The sequence below is a fragment of the Elephas maximus genome, chromosome 2 (genome assembly GCF_024166365.1).
Source record: "Elephas maximus indicus isolate mEleMax1 chromosome 2, mEleMax1 primary haplotype, whole genome shotgun sequence".
NCBI classification, from domain to species: Eukaryota; Metazoa; Chordata; class Mammalia; order Proboscidea; family Elephantidae; genus Elephas; species Elephas maximus.
Genome location: NC_064820.1, coordinates 60,521,592 through 60,540,434, shown reverse-complemented (window position 1 = coordinate 60,540,434; position 18,843 = coordinate 60,521,592). Strand labels below are relative to the sequence as shown.

General features: G+C 41.7%; 1 long non-coding RNA gene across 3 annotated transcripts in view; it reads left to right on the top strand.

Annotated features, from left to right (window-relative positions):
- Window positions 1–18,843, top strand: part of LOC126064744 (uncharacterized) — a 269,535-nt gene that overhangs the window by 85,218 nt on the left and 165,474 nt on the right. For 2 of the 3 annotated variants that reach the window (XR_007514627.1, XR_007514620.1), the window contains exon 3: window positions 10,307–10,610. The exons of the other annotated variant lie outside the window; for it this stretch is intronic. This is a non-coding gene — a long non-coding RNA (uncharacterized LOC126064744). The remainder of the gene's footprint in view (window positions 1–10,306; window positions 10,611–18,843) is intronic. 3 annotated transcript variants of the gene reach the window in all.

Here is an 18,843-nt window from a genome sequence, read left to right as displayed (position 1 = left end):
CTCTGGCCTAAACTCCAGACTTGTATATCCTACTGCCTTCTTGAGACAAATCTCTAATAAATCCTGTTGCCTTTGAGTTGATTCCAACTCGTAGCACCCTGTAAGACAGAGTAGGAATGCTCTATAGGGATTCCAAAGAGGGGCTGGTATATTTGAACTGCCGATACTTTGATTAGTAGCCAAGCTGTTAACCACTGAACCACCAGGGCTCTAATAGGATATGTGTATCGCTAATAAGATGTGTGTATTGTGTCAACTGACCCTATTAATTGTATACCTAATTAGGCATCCTAAGCCCAACATGTTCAGGACTGAACTCCTGATTCATAGCCTCCTTCTCTGCAACCCAAACTGACTCCTTCCTTAGTCTTTTTTATCCTAGCAAATGGCAATTCCACCTAAGAGTTGTTCAAATACACAACTTTGAAGACATCCTTGATTTCTCTCTTTTCCTCATACCCTGCATCTGATCCATCAAGAAATTCTATTGGCCCTACATTCCGTTTCTTACTACTTCTCACTACCTTCACCACTACCACCATGGTCCGAGCTACCATCACCTCCCACCTGTATTATTGTAATCACCAATAATAGGCTTGTTGTTGTTGGGTGCTGTCTAGTTGATTGGGACTCATAGAACTGCCCCATAGGGTTTTCTAGGCTGTAATCTTTACGGGAGGAAATTACCAGGTCTTTTCTCTGGTGGAGCCACTGGGTGGATTTGAACCCCTAACCTTTCAGTTAATAGTAGAGCACTTAACCGTTGTGCCACCAGTGCTCCATAATAATAGGCTACAAGTGTTTTTCAACACACAGGCAAAGTGATTCTTTAAAAATGGAAGTCAGATCATGTCATTCCTCTGCTTCAAAACTTCCAGTGTGTTAGAGTACAAACCAAAGCCTCTATAATGTCTTATGAGGTCCCATACTATCTGGCGCCAGCCACCTCGCGGACAGCAGCTCATTTCATTCTACACTTACTCCCTCTGCCTTGCCACACTGGCTTCCTTGCTGTCAAAGAATATGCCACTCCTGCTTCAGATCTCTGTACTTGCTGGCTCCCTGGCTGAAAACTTCTTCCTCCACATGTGCACATGGCCTGTTTTCTCATTTCTTTTGTCTCTATCAGCATGGACCATCTTATATATAATACATAGCAACTGCCCTTCCCTACTGCCTCAGCTTGATCCTACTGTCCTACCCCCTGTTGTTTATCTCCATGGTGAATATCAGTCTATGACATATTATGGCTTTGTTTATTGAATTGGTGTCTTAGTGGGAAAATTCTTGCCTTCTACGTGGGAGACTTGGGTTTGATTCTTGGCCAATGCACCTCATGCATAGCCACTGTCCGTCCGTCGGTGGAGGCTTGTATGTTGTTATGATGCTGAACAGATTTCAGCAGAGCTTCTAGACTAAGATGGATTAGGAAGAAAGGTCCGGTGATCTAAATCTGAAAATCATCCAAAGAAAACCGTATGAATCACAATGATCTGGTCCACAACCAAATGGGCAGTGTTTGGTTCTGTTGTGCAAGGGATCGCCATGAGTTGGGGGTCACCATGAGTCGGGACCAATTCGATGACAACTAACAACAACATTCACTAGAATGTAAGATCTGAGAGGGCAGGAGCTTTGTTCCCTCTTGTATCCCTAGCACTTAGAAAGTTCTACATGTATAGTAAGTACTGAATTTTTGTCAAACTATTAAATAAATAAAAACAATGGTTCTAAAGCTTGAGTTTTTCAGAATAGAAAAAAATTTTTTTTTTTTTTTAATGGATTAGTTCTCTACAGGATTGCTTAGAACTTAAACAGTTTCCTGTATTTGATTATTCTCAGGAATTTTATTATTTCAATATATTTACCATTAAGAGTAGGGGATTAACTCAACCACTGTAACCATAAATAAAAATGTCTTTGGTTGCTACAGTCTTTTGTTGCCCTAATTTGTTTATTTTGATAAATAGAGATAGAATTCACCCTGGGGGAAAAATGCTGAATGTTCCTATTTTATCTTGATGCTGACCAACTTTGGGTGCCTTACAAAACAGACAAGTATTGATATTTCCTATATGCTACCTGGGTGTGTTTTCACTTCTTTGGGCTCCACTTTTGGCTCTGTAATTTCTATGAAGGAGTGCAAACCTGGTTAGAAAGGAGTGGAGGACTTACGGCCATATTGATGAGGCTATTTATATAAGAACATGCAAAAAGTATCAATTTCTCCTATCAAAGAATGAAAGGGCGGTGAAGGAGGCAGACAGGAAATGGAACAGGGAAGGAGGACACCACAGCTCTCTTTCTTAGAAGCATAAACATGTATGGCATTTAGTTAAGTAGATGTGTGGCCTCAAAGTAGCCATTTAATTTCTTTGGACCTCAGTGTCCACATCAGTGAAAAGAGAGACTACATGATTTATAAGGTCAGTCCCAACCCTATCTCTGCGTGGTGCTTCTAAAAGGCCTCAGATTCAGACTCTTAAGATGTAACTTCCATTTACGATGGGAACTCTCTCAGACATCCAGTTTCTTTATCTATAAAATGAAAAAGTTTGATTATAACGGCCTCTAAGTTTTTTCCAAGTCTAACATTCTTTGCTTCCATTGTACTTTTGGGTTTCTTCTCTTCACAGGTGACTCTGGTGAAATTAAACCTCTTAAATTTTTTTGGTTGTAGGCTTTCTTTGGAGCTGTGGTCAGACACACAAAAATGGGGGAGATGTCAAACATTTGCAGATGCAGTGTGTGGTATTTTGCTATTGGTGAACTCTCACTCTGTCTTGAGACATTGTGTGGAATACGGAGAGTATCCTTGTGGGTTGCCTTTATTTTCTAAACTTGACAGCCACCACTCATCTGTCAGTTTGTCATACTGCAGTGGCTTGTGTGTTGCTGTGATACTGGAAACTTTGCCACCAGTATTTCAAATACCAGCAGGGACACCCATGGTGGACAGGTTTCAGTAGAGCTTCCAGACTAAGACAAACTGGGAAGAAGGACCTGGTAATCAATCTACTTCTGAAAAAACTGGCCAGTGAAAACCTTATGGATAGCAACGGAACATTGCCTGATATAGCGCTGGAAGATGAGCTCCTCAGGTTGGAAGGCACTCAAAATACTACTGGGGAAGAGCTGTCTTCTCAAGTAGAGTCGACCTTAATGATGTGGATGGAGCCAAGCTTTCAGGACCTTCATTTGCTGATGTGGCACAACTCACAATGAGAGAAAAACAGCTGCAAACATCCATTAATAATCAGAACGTGAAATGTAGGAAGTATGAATCAAGGAAAATTCGAAGTTGTTAAAAATGAAGTGGAATGCTTGAAGATTGATATATCCTAGGCATTAGTGAGCTGAAATGGACTGGTATTGGCCATTTTGAATTGGGCAATCATATGATCTACTGTGCTGGGAATGACAAATTGAAGAGAAACAGCATTACATTCATCATCAAAAAGAACACTGCAAAATCTATCCTGAAATACATTGCTTTCAGTGATAGGATAATAGCCATATATCTACAAGGAAGGGAGCCCTGGTGGTGCAGTGGTTAAGAGCTTGGCTGCTAACCAAAAGGTTGGCAGTTCATAACCACCAGCCGCTCCTTGGAAACCCTATGGGGCAGTTCTACTCTGTCTTGTAGGGTCTCTATGAGTCGGTATCACTCAACGGCTGTGGATTTTTTGTGTTCTATAAGAAAGACTAACCAATATGACTATTATTCAAATTTACACTTCAACCACTAATGCTAAAGATGAAGAAATTAAAGATTATTACCAGCTTCTGCAGTCTGAAATTGACTGAAAACCAGAAAGATGTTTACCTGTGTTTTATTGACTATGCAAAGGCATTCGACTGTGTGCATCATAACAACTTATGCATAGCATTGCAAAGAATGGGAATTCCAGAACACTTAATCGTGCTGATGCGGAACCAGTACATGAGCCAAGAGGCAGTTGTTCAAACAGAACAAGAGGATACTGCATGGTTTAAAATCAGGAAAGGTATGCGTCAAACATGCAATCAAGATTCACTGATAATTACTGGTGAGTGGAATGTGAAAGTTGGAAACCAAAAAGAAGGACTGGGAGTTGGAAATATGGCCTGTGTGATAGGAATGATACGGGAAATTACAAGATAGAATTTTGCAAGACCAAGGACTTACTCAGTCGAAATACCTTTTTTTTTAACAACATAAATGGCAGCTATACACATGAACCTCACTGGACCAAATCGACTACATCTGTGGAAAGAGAAGATGCAGAAGCTCAATATTATCAGTCAGAACAAGGTCAGGGGCTGACTGTGGAACAGACCATCAATTGCTCATATGCAAGTTCAAGTAAAGCTGAAGAAAATTAGAGCAAATCCAAGAGAGCCAAAGTGTGACCTTGAGTTTATCCCACATGAATTTAGAGACTATCTCAAGAATAGATTAAATGCATTGAACACTAACGACTGAAGATCAGACGAGTTGTGGGATGACATCAAGGACATCATACATGAAGAAAGCAAAAGATCGTTAAAAAGATAGGAAAGAAAGAAGAAACCAAAAAGGATGTCAGAAGAGCCTCCAAAACTTGTTCTTGAGCGTAGAGTAGCTAAAATGAACAGAAGAAATGAAGTAAAAGAGCTGAACAGAAGATTTCAAAGGGAAGCTTGTGAAGACAAAGAAAAGTATTATAATGAAATCTGCAAAGACCTAGAGTTAGAAAAGCAAAAGGGAAGAACATCCTTGGCATTTCTCAAGCTGAAAGAACTAAAGAGAAAATTCAAGCCTCGAATTCCAATATTGAAGGATTCTACAGGGAAAATATTGAATGACACAGAAACAATCAAAAACAGATAGAAGAAATATACAGAATCACTGTACCAAAAAGAGTTGGTCGACATTCAACCATTTCAGGAGGTAGTATATGATCAAGAACTGATGGTACTGAAGGAAGAAGTCCAAGCTGCATTGAAGGTGTTAGGGAAAAACAAGGCTCCAGGGATTGACAGAATACCAATTGAGATGTTTCAACAAATGGATGTAGAGCTGGAAGTGCTCACTCATCTGTGCCAAGAAATTTGGAAGATAGCTACCTGGCCAACTGACTGGAATTCATGCCCATTCCAAAGATAAGTGATCCAACAGAATGTGGAAATTATTGAACAACATCATTAGTATCACATGCAAGTAAAATTATGCTGAAGATAATTCAAAAACAGCTGCAGCTGTACGTTGACAGGGATACACAGCTGACAAAACCTGCTTACTGAAAGCGAAGAGGACTTGAAGCACTTCCGGTATGGATTGCACCTTAAAATAAAGAAAACAGACATCCTCACAACTGGAGCAATAAGCAACATCATTATAAACAGAAGAAAGGTTGAAGTTGTCAATGATTTCATTTTACTGGGATCCACAATCAACACCCATGGAAGCAGCAATCAAGAGATCAAGTGATGTATCGTGTTGGGCAAACCTGCTGCAAAAGACCTCTTGAAAGTGTTCAAAAGCAAAGATGTCATTTTGAGGACTTAAGTGCACCTGACCCAAGCTATGGTATTTTCAATTGCCTCATATGCATGCGAAAGCTGGACGATGAATATGGTGTTGGCAAAGAATATTGAATATACCATAGACTGCCTGAACAACGAACAAGCCTGCCTTGGAAGAAGTACAGCTGGAATGCTCCTTAGAAGCAAGGATGCTGAGACTTCATCTCATGTACTTTGGACATGTTATCAGGAGGGACAGGTTCTTGGAGGACATCATGTTTGGTAAAGTAGAGGGTCAGCGTAAAAGAGGAAAACCCTCAATGAGATGAATTGACACAGTGGCTGCAACAATGGGCTCAAACATAGCAATGATTGTGAGGATGGTGCAGGACTGGGCGATATTTTGTTCTGTTGTACGTAGGGTCGCTATGAGTCGGAACTGACTCAACAGTACCTAACAACAACAAACTCTATAGTGAGGGGACAGGAAATAGTTCACTGAGATCTGGTAATGGAAAAATCTTAGAATCAGTCTTTAATCTCAGTTCTGATTAAGTCACATTGGAAACTGCAGTATTTTTAAACTGCTCTTCTCTTAACTCCTATTCCTTTGGCTCTCTTTAGAGTATTAGGTGAATGACTGGTGCTGTGGCAGTTCAGTCAGCTGAATGGCCTGGCCACACCTGTGTCTTCCCTTTGTGCCTCAGTTTCTATAGGTACAGTGCAGTGGAGGAAATAAAACCTGGCTACCTCCTTTTTTTTTTTTTTACCTCCTTTTAGCACTATGTTTGAGATTGCCTGATAAAATTCTTTACACGATGAACTGAAAGTTAATTCTTAATAGGTGTATGCTTGTGAATGTGGTGGGGAGGTCTTGAAAGATGCTTATCAAATATGCAATCATTTCTAACAGTCATTTTTATATGAAATTCATTTTTTTATAATAGACTTTATTTTTCAAACAGTTTTAGGGTTACAGAAAAATTGTGCAGAAAGTACAGAGAGCTTCTATTTAGCCCCTATGGATACTTTACATTCCTGTGACACATTTATTACAATTAGTGACCCAATACTAGTACATTATTATTAGCTAAAATCCACAGTTCACTTAGGATTCACTCTTTGTGTTGTACAGTCTGTGGATTTTGACAAATGCTAGTGTTGTGTTGTGTGTGTGCCATAGAAAATAGTTTCTATGCCTTGTGTGACATCTATTTCTAACACACTTTTACACTTGGAAGCTATTTCTTTAGAAGAATTATTGGAATGGAAAAAATAGTGGTGTAGTTGAGCCATATCTGATTTTTGAACAACTTATAATGATTCTCCCTGGGTGGTGCAAACTGTTAACATGTCTAGCTGTTAATCCAAAGCTTGGATGTTTAAATCTACCCAGAAGTGCCTTGGAAGAAAGACCTGGAGATCTATTTCCAAAAAATTAGCCATCGAAAACCCCATGGAACAGTTTTACTTTGACACACATGGAGTCTCCATGAGTCAGAAGTGGTAACTGGTTTTCACTTCACAAGGCAGGTTCTTCTAAATTCAATTTGACAAACACATATCAAGTATTTACCATGGCCCAGCAAGGTCCCTGGGTGGTGCAAACGGTTTGGTTAACTACTAACCTAAAGGCTGGTGATTCTGACCCATCCAGTGGTGTCCCTGAAGAAAGACCTAGCAATCTGCTTCTATAAAGATTCAGCCAAGAAAACCCTATGGAGCAGTTCTAATCTATAACACACGGGGTCACATGAATCAGAATCGACTTGCTGGCAATGGATTTGGTTTTGGTTTACCACGGGCCAGTATTCTCTGCTAGGGCCTTCCCCACCCATTATTTTATTTCATGCTCACATTAAGCTTTTGAAGTAGCTATTTATATTTTCTACCTTATGTTTGAAGAAACAGAGGCTAGAAATGTTCTGTGACTGGCCCAAAATCACACAGAGCAAAGCTGGGATTCAGACCCAGACATTCTGCCTCAGACTCCTTTGAACTTTTCATAATATGATAGTTGTGGGCACATGGCGGGGGACGGGGGGCGGTGCTGGGGGGGGAACAGATGTGAATAAAAAAGCCCCCAAATTATTTTCATTTCAATATATGTTGACTATACATATGCACAGCCCTCCAAAATTAGCCTTTCTGGCAGAAACCCAGGTGAAAAATTTCTTTTAAAGCATTTTTTAAAAGATATTTATTTGGATATATATATTTTCATTTAAAAAATTTAATTAACGTGCCATAAAATTAACTTGTTTTTGGATGTACAGTTCTGTGAGTTTTAACACTTGTATAGGTTCGTGCATTCCCTTTATAGTCAAACGCTTACTCCAGCCCAGCCTCTGGCAGACACTTATCTGTTCTCCGTCCCTGCGGATTTGCCTTTTCCAGAAGGTTACAGAAGTGTAATCACACATGACTTGACCTCTGAAGACTGATTTCTTTCACTCAGTGTGGTGTCTTTGAGATTTGTCCATGTTTTTCAATTGTGTAATTGTACCACGATTTGTTTTCCACTCACCTGTTGAGGTATATTTGGGTAGTTTTCAATTTTTGGTGATTGTGAATAAAGTTGCTGTAAACAAATATGTATGTGTGTGTGTGTATCCCCATTACATTCGGGGCTGGGTTGTTGTTAGTTTCTGTGAAGTCAGCCCCGGACTCTTGGTGACCCCATGTACAACAGAACAAAATGTTGCCTGGTCCTGTGCCATCCCCGTGATCGGTTACAGACCTGACCATTGTGATCGGTAGGGCTTTCACTGATTGATTTTCAAGAAGTGGATCACCAGGTTTTTCCTCCTGCTCCATCTTAGCCTGGAAGCTCTGCTGAAACCTGTCCAACATTATAGCAACACACAAGCCTCCGCTGACAGGGGGCGGCTGCACATGGGGTGCATATGCGGGGGCTTAAAACCAGGTCTCCCCCATGAAAGGCAAGAATGTTGGTAATAAAAACGAGGGGGCAACAATACGTGAGACAGAGCAAGCCCCTGCTGTGGAGTAGGGGGTAGGGTGGTTAACCTTACTGGAAACCCTGGTTCTGATAACTGTGCCAAGGAGGGTGAGGCCAAAGAATGAGTTCTGGATGCACAGAACTTGTCCTTTTCCTTGGAAGGCCATGGCAGTGATAAAGTCATTAGTCATCACAGAGCACCAGTGACTTATCTGCTCAAATCAGTGAGTATTCCCATTCCCATTGACTCATTTAGTGGGGGAAAAGGTCATATGTCAAGAAAGAGGGAGGAGATAGAGCAAAGGAGGGAATGAGTGAGAGAGGCATTTTGTAATTTACTACTGTGTTTTGGAACCCATTTATTTTTTCCTAAACGTTTTATTATGAAGATTTTTCAAACACACAGAAAGGTTGAAGAAAGTACACAGTGAGTATCCATATACCCACCACTTAAATTCTACAATTAGCATTTTGCTGTAATGGCTTTATCACATATCTTCACATCCCTCTATCAATCCATTTTACTTATTTATTTGATGCATTTTAACACCACAAACACTCCAGCATGCATAGTGCTGACTAGAGCTCAACATTTATTTACAATTCTTTGGATGTGAGGGATTTGGATTTATAAAGAGTGCAATGCACACATCTTGAGAGTAGCATTCTACGAACACAAATGCTTCCCGTTTCATCCAAACCCATACGTATATATGTGTGTGTGCGTTCAGTCATCTAGTGCTGCTATAACAGAAATACCACAAGTGGATGGCTTTAACAATGAGAAGTTTATTCTCTGACAGTTCAGGAGGCTAGAAGTCCTAATTCAGGGTGTTGGCTCCAGGGGAATACTGTCCTTCTGTTGGCTCTGGAGGAAGGTCCTTGTCATCAGTTTTTTTTTGATTTGGGAGCCTCTCAGTGCAGGAACCCCAGGTCCAAAGGACGTGTCCTCCTCCCAACGTTTCTTTCTTGATGTATGAGGGGGAACTCTCTGCTTACTTCCCTTTCCTTTTATCTCCTGAGAGATGAAAGGTGGTGCAGTCCACACCCCAGGGAAACTCCCTTTATATTGGAGCAGGGACGTGACCTGGTAAGGGTGTTACAATCCTACCCTAATCATCTTTAACATAAAATTACAATCATAAAATGGAGGACAACCACAGAATACTGAGAATCATGGCCTAACCAAGTCAATACACACATTTTTTTGGAGGGGGGCATAATTCGATCCATGACAATATGCATAAATATATTTAGATAGAACATAACCTTCACCTCAGAAAGCTGCGTCCTGCCCCTTCCCGGGTAATCCCTGTTTCTACCCCACAGAGGCAATCCTTGTCTTAATTTTTTCGCTGTAGATTAGATTTGCCCGTTCTAGAACTTCGTTTTAAGGAACTTGTACAGTATGTAGTCTTTTGTGTTTAATGCTTCTTTCACTCAACATGACTTTTTTTCTTCCTAGTAGTGATTTCTTACTTGAAGGAGAGTGAAAACAAAATACACGGCCAATTTCCTCCAAGATGCAGAATCAACTCATATTTAAGCATCTTCTCTGTGTCCGAGCTCTAAGTTATTTCATTTACTTTAAATCATTAATGCAGACTTTTTGTTCTTTTGTTAGTATCAGAAATCTGAGCTTTGGAGATGTTATCCAGCTAGCATCAACATAATGTTTTCTGAGATTCATCCATGTTGCTGTATGCCCACTTACATTTTAAAGCAAAATAATCCCTTTTAGTCTTCAGGGAGTCTCAGATTAGCAGTTTATTTAGAAAACAGCAGGGAAAATAAAGGTTCAAAATAAAGGAAAGTTGAAAGGAGCCCCAGTGACAACTGTGCCCCTTTATTTTCCAGATGAAGAAATTGAGGCCTGATGATTGCTTCGGGTCACGTAGACTGAGCTGAAACTGGAACCCAAGTCTCCTGACTCTCTGCTCAAAATGATTAGGAAGGCAGCTGAGTGGGGTAGTTGTTTTGAGCTGCAGCCATGTGAGACGCAAGAGTTTCGACAGAGCTTTGCTTTAGAGGATGTGAAACTACACTAACTCATGTGACAAGAAATCCTCGGAGGCTTTGGTGTGGAGCCAGGAGAGGAAGTTTGACACGGCTTCTGGTTACCAGCTCCACCTCTGAACCCACTGGCCCTGGGTGACTTACGGTGAGCTTTCTAATTTGGAATATAAGGAGACATGGAATGGGGAACGTTGTTCTCTACCGGTGTGCACATGGCAGAGTAAACTAAAGGAAAAAGGAAAACAAGAAAGGCACCTTCAGCCACATGGCCCTCCCTTAGAATGGGACCTGGAGCTGAAAATAAAACACCAAGGGAGGGAGGGATGCTGTGGTTGCAGACAGAGCCTTTTATCTCCTGAGTGCGCATTCCAATTCAACCCAGGATGACAAGGACCTGGCGGGTCCTGCCTGCCAGCTGTTGGCTGGCCTTTGTGAAAGTCCCCGATTTCTGGGCCAATGTTTAGCGGGCAGGTATCCATATCATGAAGCCAACTTGGCACTGCTAGCACCTTTGTTGATGAAATGAGCGCAGTGACAAAGAACTGAGGCTGCTGGGCCACTCTTGCTACCAGCTGGCAGGTGCAAACCCTGTGGGCAGGTGCCCTGGGGAAAGAGGGTTCGGGTTGCCACGGCAACTGATTAAAAAAAAAAAGAGGTTTCGCCTTCAAGGTCAGTTTGACCTCTTTTCTTACAGGAGGATAGAGTGAGGAAGAAATGAATTTGTGGCCCCTCTGATTTCTGTGTGAATACATGCCTGGTCTGTTCTGAATGTTTCACGTCACTGAGTTGCCACATCTAATTCATCTTATTAAAGTTCATGCACGGGGCAAATCTGGGGGTTGGTGGATGTTTTGGGGGATGTCATCATGGACAAAGATCAGGCCACCAGAGAAGTCACAGAAGACACGTTCCAATGTAAACCAAGCAGGGCTGAACAAAGGATTCCAAAGACGTTTCTGAAAAGGCCGGCAGTCAGGTTCCACGGGTTCTTTGGGCTATTCCAGGATGAGAGATTAGTGCTAACTACTTGAGGCATGCCAGCCTAGATGTCCTTTGGTCAAACTGTCCTGAGCCCAGGGGTGAAGGGACCCTTGTCAGCTTGCTGGTTGCCTCACAAGTTTGCCACAATGAGTTCATTGTAAAGAAACGTGCTTTCCTTATCGTGGCTGTCTTTCTGTCTGTAAATCTTTGACTCATGCATTTGCCTTTAGCAAATACATTTTCTGGCTTAGATTTGGAAGTCCAGCTTGTCATTGATATTAGTATTTCTACATCTCTGTCTGATAAAAGTTGTTCCAGTTCAGGTCATTGGGTCGGGTGTCAGTATTTTTCCCGTTTAACATCTCTTGTGCGTTCACATAAAGGCCATACCTCTTGTCAAACAGCCCTCCCATTCCTTTTCCAGGTTCCAGTTCCTTCTCTTTCCTTTTCAGGTCTAGTGGTGGTAATCAAAATAAAAAACAAAACCTGTTGCCATCGAGTTGATTCTGACCCATGGTGAGCCCACGTGTGTTAGACCCCATGTGTGTCGGAGTAGAACCGTACTCCATTAGGGTTTTCAGTGCTTGGAATCCTGTAGAAGTGGATAGTCAGGACTTTCTTTTGTAGCACTCCTGGGTGGAGTCAAACCTCCATCCTTTCAGTTAGCAGCTGAATACTAACTGTTTGCACCACCCAGGGACCTATTTGCCCTGAGATATTCACTTTCTTTTGTGGTTTCACTATATCCCGCTTTTTTGTAAATCATCTGTGTTTTAAACTTCTTCAACAAGAGGGTGCTATTTGTCTCTGGGAATCCCTGGGTGGTGCAAATGGTTAAAGTGATCAGCTGCTAACTGAAAGGTTGAAAGTTTGAATCCACCCAGAGATGCCTTGGAACAAAGTCCTGGTGATCTACTTCTGAAGAATCAGCCATTGAAAGCCCTGTGGAGCACGGTTGTACTCTGACACACGTGGGGTCACCATGAGTCCAAGTTGCCTTGATGGCAACTGGGTTTTATTTGTCTCCTGATGATACCCTGACTGATACAGACTTGAAAAGTACTAAAAGAGGTGGGTACAGAGTATTAAGGAGCCCTGGTGGCATAGTGGTTAAGAGCTTGGCTGCTAACCAAAAGGTCAGCAGTTTAAATACACCAGCCACTCCTTTGAAACCCCATGGGGCAGTTCTACTCTGTCCTATAGGGTCACTATGAGTCAGAGGAAGAAACCTATAGCCCAGTGGGGATAGAAGAGTTCATGGATGATGTTTGAGCTAATCTTGAGGAATGAGATATTTCCCTGGGATTAGGGTAAACCTGAAAACAGTCTTGCATCTGTCAGGCAGGTGTCCATGTGAATAAATCTCAATGGTTTGCATGGTTGTAAAAGACAGCGATTAGCCCAGTGGTCTTTAAAAAGCATAGGGAAGCTTAAATAATAAAATAGCAGTCACCCATATTCCTGTAATCTCTGTTGATACTTAGACATGCTTTCCTCCAGACTTTTTACACAGTTGAAATTATCTGCCACAAAACATCTCTTTAAAGTGTTCAAAAATGAAGATGTCACTTTTAGGACTAAGGTACACCTGACCCAAGCCATGGTGTTTTCAGTAGCCTCATATGGATGTGAAAGCTGGACAATGAATAAGGAAGACTGAAGAAGAATCGATATCCTTGAATTGTGGTGGTGAAGAATACTGAATATACCATGGACTGCCGGAAGAACGAACAGATTTGTCTTGGAAGGAGTGCAGCCAGATTGCTCATTAGAAGCAAGGATGGTGGAACTTCATCTCACATACTTTGGACATGTTACCGGAAAGGACCATTCCCTGGAGAAGGACATCATGCTTGGTAAAGTAAAGAGTCAGTGAAAAAGAAGACCCTCAACAAGATGGAATGACACAGTGGCTGCAACAATGGGCTCGTGCGTGACAATGATGTGAGGATGACGTAAGACTGGGCAGTATTTTGTTCTGTTGTATGTAGGGTCGCTATGAGTTGGAACTGACTGGGTGGCTCCTAAGATAAGCAGCAATAATTCCTTTGGATTCCCTGGGTAGCACAAATGGTTAATACACTTGGCTGCTAACTGAAAGATTCGAGGTCCAAGACCACCCAGAAATACCTAGGAAGAAAGACCTGGTGACCTACTTCCAAAAGATTGAAAGTCCTGTGCAGTGACATTCTGCTCTGACAAGTGGGGTCGCCATGAGTCAGAGTTAACTTGATGGCAACTGGTTTACAGTTCGTTTCCAAAATTTCCAAACCTTCAGTGATAGTTTTGTACAACATGGCATTATGTTGGCAGTGCCTTGTGAAACAAAGGGGAAAGAACATCATATATGTAAAGGACAAAGGGGTGTGAGGAGTAGACAAGAGGGACAGAGCTGATGGAGGAACAGGGTTTGTGAGGGAGAGGTGCCTGACAACCACTCAGGAGAAGCCTCCTGTGGCTGATCCTCTGAAATACTGCGACAGGTACTAGACTTCCTGAAGTTCAAATAATTACACTTGGATATTTTAAAAAAAGATGACCCCCAAGGCCTGGAGGACTCAGACTATATGCCATTCCTGTAATAGGGGAAAACAAAGTTGGAGATGGGTGGGACAGATATTATGAGGGAGGGATTTGGTGACTTACTGTGTGGGTAGGTGATGGATATTAAAATTGGCTGAAGGAAATAATATTTTTTCGGAACAGCTTCTGCAAAATGATTAAGAAGAGTACATAAGAATTTGAACAAAATTTTTGGAGAGAGAGAGAGGCAAAGTCCTTCAGAAGGGCTTCACCTATAAGGCTGAAACACGGCAAAGCGAACTATGAGCCAACTTATTACTTGCCATAGAAGTATATAGGAAAGGGAATAATGTCCTGATGGGCTTGGATTCCAAAAGGAATGGAATTACCTGGGTTTCCCTCTTGGTTGCTCATCCATGATCAAACAATTTCCAAACCTGAACTCAGTTGTAACATTTTTTAGTGGTCTTTTTTTTTCCCCATTAGAAACCCCAAGTAAGTGACATATTTATTTTTGTGTTATTACCCAATCCATTTTTCAGCCCATGCTCAGCCTCCATTAGACATGAAGATGTGGAATGGTTTTAGGAAACAGATCTGATTAAGACTTGCTTGAATTTTTCACATAAAACCCCAAAAAACCATTGCCGTCGAGTTGATTTCGACTCATAGAGACCCTATAGCGACCCTATAGGACAGAGTAGAACTGCCCCATAAGGTTTCCAAGGAGTGCCTGGTGGATTCAAACTGCCGACCTTTTGGTTAGCAGCCGTAGCTCTTAACCACTACGCTACCAGGGTTTCCTTTTTTTTTTCCCCACGTAACTTTGCCAAAAGAAGTATCTGCCTCCAAACTGAGGTTTCCGCCTGGGAACTGCCATAACTCAATATTCAAATCTGCTTTGTAAGAACTTGGATATGGAATTTGAGCTAGTTTCTGCAAATAATTTACAGAGTGGTTGTATTTTCCTTGGGAAATGAAAACACAGCACCTCTTTGGGCAAGGTTTAGAGAACTCCAGGAAAACTCAGGAGTAAGGATTGGATGTGGATTTATTGTCATATTGGATGGGTTGGCTTTGGTTTGGGAATCTGTTTTAGAAAGGAGAAGACAGAGCACACAGAATTTTGGCAAGAAGTTTGTTTTAATAAAAAAAAAAAAAGAAAAATCTTCCCGAAAGGTCAGAGTCCTGGCCTGTTACCTAACGCATAGAACAAAAACAGAGAAAAGTAAAAATTAAAAAAAATGGTTGCTGTTGAGTTAGTTCCGACTCATGGTGACCCCATGTGTTACAGAGTAGAACTACCTACCGTAGGGTTTTCAAGGTGGTGACCTTACAATATAGGTAAAAAGGTTGTTGCTTCCTTTGCACCCAGTCTTGTAAGCTTGCATAGTATATAAAAAAAAAAATCCTGACTACCCCTATTCAATGTAAACTTAAGGAAGACATAAAAATACTACTTTATCTCCCGAAATAAGGTGTTCTTTTATGTGAAGTATCTCTATTTTGGCAAGCAGTACTGTGCTCTCCAGTCTCCTGGCATCCGTTTTTATAGTAATGACATGCTTTTGAACATGACATTGTGAGGTATTTGACACTCAGTTTTGGGACTCTGTATCTGAGCCTGTCAGTTTTGCCTTCACTTTTACTAATAATTTGAATTTGAATGAAAATATAGAAGATATATTTGGGCGTTTGAAGATTATGTACATTTAGGAGGTTCTGCTCACTGAATCAGTATCCCTAAAAGATATCCACATGTTAGATTAATAGACCAAGATTAAGTGGATAGATTTTCATAAGAAATGAATATTAAATCAAAGGTTAGAAAAATCGATTGACCGGAAATGATTGACTTAACAGAAGTTCATGTGAAAAGTCTCATGGGTTTTATCACCACGGAAGTTCAGTAGGAATCCATAGTGTCACATGATGAGCATGAAGTTTTAGACAGCATTTATGGAAGTAGAATTCTCCTACCAAGGATGGTATTACGGATTGAATTACATCCCTCAAAAATGTATGTCGTAAACCCTAATCCCTACACCTGTGGAGGAGCCCTGGTGGTGCAGTTGCTGAGTACTTGGCTGCTAACTGAAAGACTGGCAGCTCAAATACACCAGCTGTTCTGCAGGAGGAAGATGTGGTGGTTTTCTTCTGCAAAGATTCCCATTGCTGTTGAGTGAATACTGACTCATAGTGACCAAATAGGATAGAGTAGAACAGCCTTATAGGGTTTTCAAGGAGTGGCTGGTGGATTCAAACTGCTGACATTATTGGTTAGCAGCCAAGCTCTTAACTATTGCACTATCAGGGCTCCGTCTGTGATGATTATCCAGCCTTGGAAACCCTATGGGGGCAGTTCTACTCTGTCCCGTAGAGTGGCTATTAGTTGGAATGGACTTGACTGCAGTGGCTATACCTGTGGATGTAATCCCATTTGGGAATGGGTTTTCTTTGTTATATTAATGAGGCAGTATTAGTGTAGGGTGTGTCTTCAGTCAATTGTTTTTGAGATATAGAAGAGCAGACTGAGCAAGCAAGCAGTGATGGAGAAAGATAGATGCTACACCACATGAGATCTCCAAGGAACCAAGAGACAGAAGCTGAGAAGAGACAAAGACCTTGCCCCAGAGCTGACAGAGAAAGACTTCCCCTGGAGCCAGTGCCCTGAATTCAGACTTCTAGCTTCTTAAATTGTGAGAAATTAAATTTCTGTTTGTCAAAGCCACCCACTTGTCTATCATAGCAGCACTAGATAACTAAGACAGGTGGTAATGCTCCTTCTCTATTTTAATCCTCGATATGTTGTCAGGAGGGATCAGTTCCTGGAGAAGGACATCATGCTTGGTAAAGTAGAGGGTCAACGAAAACCAGGAAGACCCTCAACAAGATGGATTGACACAGTGGCTCCAATAGTGGGCTCAAGCATAGCAACAATTGTGAGGATGGCACAGGACTGGGCAGTGTTTCATTCTATTGTACATGGAGTCACTATGAGTTGGAACTGACCCGATGGCACCTAACAACAACAACAACCAACCCAAGCTGAGCTCTATATATTTTTTAAAATTCTTTTTATTCGTATAATTCACGTAATATAAAATTCACCATTTTACCTATTTTAAAGTGCACAATTCACTGGCTTTTAGTACATTCACAGTGTTGTACAATCATCACCACTAGCTAATTCCAGAACATTTTCATCACCCCCAAAAGAAACCCATACCCATTGTCACTGCCTGGTTCCCCTTTTTCTACTCCCTAATAACCACTAATCTAATTTCTGTCTCTATGGATTCACCTGTTCTGGACATTTTATATAAATCAAATCATACAACATGTCTGCTTCTGTGCCTGACTTTATTCACTCAGCATAGTGGTTTCAAGGTTCATCCATGTTGTAGCATGTGTCAAAATTTCATCCCTTTCTACCTAGTCAGTTCTTAAGACCTCTCATCCTTCCAATGTTGAATCAGAATTGCAAAGGCCTATGAGGCAATGCTGACCACGGTCAGGTCAGCATGTGCCCCAAGCCCACAGGACCTGCTTTCCACTTCCAAGGGCTGTAGACAACTTGCTTCCTTTCCTGGTCACCCTGTCCTCTGGCCATCTGCATGAGGCTATTGCTGAGGGCTGGTGGGTAGGAGGGACTTGGGGACTCCCAGATCTTTCTGCCCTTCCTGGAACAGGGACTCCCCACCTCACCTCACTGCTTCTCCAAGGCCCTCTCCCTCTCCACTGCCCCATCTAAGACTCCCAGTAGTCAAAGCCTAAGGGCTTCAAAGCAAAAAGTCTTAGGTTTTCAGTAAAGATCAAGTCCATGTTCAGGCTGCTTTGCTCTCTGCTGCACCGAAATCACTTGACAAGGAGGTTCAAAGCCCGGTAACTTGACTATAGTTAAGAAATAGGTTGAGAGACCATCAAAACTTTTATTTCAATAAATTATCCTGCCTGAATCTGATGGTTAGACACAAACCTTTGCTGCTTCCTTATTTGCTCTGAGCACTTCTGTCACATTGGTGTTTACCGGACTAGGGAGGGTGCAGAGTCTCAAACTTTGACCCCCTGGGAAAGCCAGGAATAAGCCAGGCCGCTGATGAAGCCCTGGCCTTCTGCTTAGCTCAGTTCCACAGGTTGTGGCCAAACAGGAGTGCTGCTCAGCCCCATGAATTCCATATATTTAAAAGGGTCAAGAGAAATCAGAGTTTTTCTGGAAGGAGTTCAACCAGGGTGGTAAAAATCAGGCAATCATGTCTTATGTGGAGCCATTGTAGGAACCGTGAGTTAGGCCAAAGAGGAAAGGCTCAGGAGGAGGCAAGAATGATTGGGGTGTGAAAATGTCTATCAGAAGGATTGAGGGTTTCCTGGAATTTAGTGTATAGCATTGAAGCAAGACAAGGACCAATGTCTGGACATTTTAGGGGAATAGTTTGGGAGTTGATGTAAGGAAGGCTCCTCTGACAAATGATATTTGTTCGAAATCGAAATGGACTGGCCTGTGAGGAGGTGAGTTCCTGATCCTGAAGACTAAGACAAAGAGGTCGTGGAGGGAATGAAGCGTGCAGTTGTACTAGGTCACCTCTCAGGATCTGTACATTGTAAAGGAAGCGAAGTTTGTCTCTGGAGCTTTCCCTTCTCTCCTTTATCCTAGCTGTCACCCTGGGAAAGATAGGGTCACCTGCATCCCACCACAATATTAATCACTTATAAGGCTAGCTGCATGGAGCCCAAAGGTTTTTATACCTTGGGAAATTTCCGCCAAATAGACATACTTCTATTCATAGAGACTACACTTGCTTCAACCTACAAACAAAGGAAAAATCAAAGAAAAGGGAGATTTAATGTGCAGTAACAAGATCTTGGGGAGAGAG